At 43.9% G+C, this 2,518-nt stretch overlaps 1 pseudogene; it reads right to left on the bottom strand.

Moving 5' to 3' along the window:
- Nucleotides 1-296: 296 nt before the first annotated feature.
- Nucleotides 297-2,268, bottom strand: LOC101639461 (annotated as a pseudogene).
- Between the last annotated feature and the right edge of the window lie 250 nt (nt 2,269-2,518).

Raw genomic sequence — 2,518 nt, 5'->3', positions numbered from 1 at the left:
TAGACTCATGCTGCACATGCAAGGATACAGAATGCTAGAAGATCACCAGCCAGTGGTAGATCCAATGGCGGTGGAAGCATCTCAGTGCTGGTGCAGTTCTCTGCCTGGCTCCTCCAGCTCCGGGGCTCTGGCTGTCATCAGTGTGGCTCCATGTGGCTTGTCAACAGCAATATCAATCAGAGGAGCTTGTCGGTGTCCTGTCGGTGAGCTATTTATGTCCATAGTGCCTCCAAATGAGGTCATCAAGCTGTAACCTGATTGACAGGCTAAACTCCACCCCTTCACTCTTAATAGTTTCAAGTTGGCACGAGATTAACTACCAGGACACCCACAGCAACTGTTTATCTCATGTCTAGGATAGCAAAACAACCTGCAGGCGGATAGTCAGAGAAGTTCTCCACACACATAGCCTTTCCAGGTACCATGTCAGTGATGGCAGCGTCACCAGACTTCAAAAATTTGAAAGCAACTTCTAGCTTCCTGCTAGAACAGCAATCTCTTTGAACTCAGCACACTTGCAAGCAATGTGGACAGTGTGACTATTCAACATAGGTGCAGATCCAGCACTGAGTTAGCCTGGATGGTTCCGGATCATCACTTGAGTAGTGAAGCCAGCTGTTTCCATTGACGGGTCATTTGTGTTGTCACCAGCCACATTGGCAGGGTCAACATCTTTGACAGAGTCATTCTTGACATTGAAGCCTACCTTGTGCCCAGGCATAGTTTCAGAGCTTCACTCAAAGCTTCATGGTGCATTTCAACTTCTGTGGTTACCATTGTCTGAAACAAAGGGGACCACCATGCCAGGTTTTACAACACTAGTTTCCACTCTGCACAGAGGGACAGTGCCAATGCTTCCAACTGGGTAGACGTCCTGGAAATGCAGGCAGAGGGGCTTGTCAGTTGCATGAGTTGGAGGCAGGACACAATCCAGAACTTCAAGCATTGTGGTTCCACTAGCGTTGCCATCCTTATGGGTAACCTGTTCTTTGAACCCAGGCAGATGAGCACTTGGTATCAGCATGTTGTCACCATTCCAACCAGAACTTGAAACAAATGCTACTGTGTCAGGGTTGTAGCCGATTTTCTTAAAGACAGGTGCTGACTCCAATGATATCCTTATATAGTAGAACCCTGGTACTCGACCGCCTCAGTACATTACATAATCAGATTTCAACGCGGAATGTTGAGAAAATGTTGCCTCTGAGCTTGAACAAAATATCAGAATCTGACCCAACACGTGAATTTTTTAAACAAAAGCAGGTCATGTTTCACTCACTCAGTGTTGGTGTTGTTAGTACGCATAGTTTAAACCTTTGGTGGCTGTGTTTCAAGCGTTTTGCTATAATTTTCATAGGTTTGTGGTTTTTTGTACTGTTTTTAGATGATACACATGGGTCCTAAGAAAGAGGTTTTGAAAAGAATCACGATAAGCAACTAACTGGTTAACCATGTTATCAATATTGTTGATAATTTAGTAAACCCTTTTTCCAGATCCTCATAAATCTCAAGGTGTGGGCCATACTGTTATTGGTAAACACTTTTCTAATGTTGTGTTTCTTATTTAAATTATATTACTTAACTCTGAACTTATTCACTTTGAACTTTCTGTGTAGCATTTTGTATAAAAAGACAAGGTTAGGGTAAAAACTTGGTGGTCGAGAATGGATTAATCTGTTTTCAGTTATTTCTTATGGGAAACATTGATTTGGAGCTCAACTGTATCTCATCTCAACGGTCCTTCTAGAACAGATTAGCGTAGACGTTCGGGGTCCTACTGTATCTCATCTGGCTTTACGGTGGCTCAGGAGAATCCATGTTGTTAACAGCAACAACGAACTGCTTCACACCCAGTGTGTAAGCCAGAAGAGCATGCTCGTGGGTCTGCCCATTCTTGGAAATACCAGCTTCAAATTCAACACCAGCAGCAAGCATGAGGACAGCACAGTCAGCCGGTGATGTTCCTGTAATGATGTTCTTAATGAAGTCTCTATGTCTGGAGCATGAATGATGCTCACGTAGTACTTGCTGGCCTCAAATTTCCATAGGATGATATCAATGGTGCTGGCATACTCCCGCTCAGCTTTCAGCTTATCGAAGGCCCAGGCAGTCTTGAAGGAGCCTCCTCCTCACCCCAGTCTCAGTAGCTTCCTCCTCGAATTGTTCAATAGTTCTTTTGTAGAACTGGTGACCAGTTGTACTAGACTTGCCAGAATCGATATGTCCAATGATGATGATGATGGTGCTATGACTCTTTTACTTTCCCATTTTGGCTTAGGTTTTTGCGATGACCTTCATTGACACAGACCTGTATTATGGTGGTGGGCAAACCTGTTGGTGAAAAAAGTGATTGGTCATTTTTTCAATTTTATAAAATATCCATCTTTGACTGTAAAATAACCAGTGAATGCCCCTTCTGACAATCCAGCCCTCTGTCCTGGATGGCCCAGGACTGACTAGCACTTCATTTCGTGGTGAATGGGTTCCAGGAATCAAGGAGGCATGAACCTTCAGATAA

The sequence above is a fragment of the Echinops telfairi genome, unplaced genomic scaffold (genome assembly GCF_000313985.2).
Source record: "Echinops telfairi isolate 266 unplaced genomic scaffold, ASM31398v2 ScPeMD7_9;HRSCAF=40, whole genome shotgun sequence".
NCBI lineage: Eukaryota > Metazoa > Chordata > Mammalia > Afrosoricida > Tenrecidae > Echinops > Echinops telfairi.
This window is presented reverse-complemented; position numbering and strand designations above follow the sequence as displayed.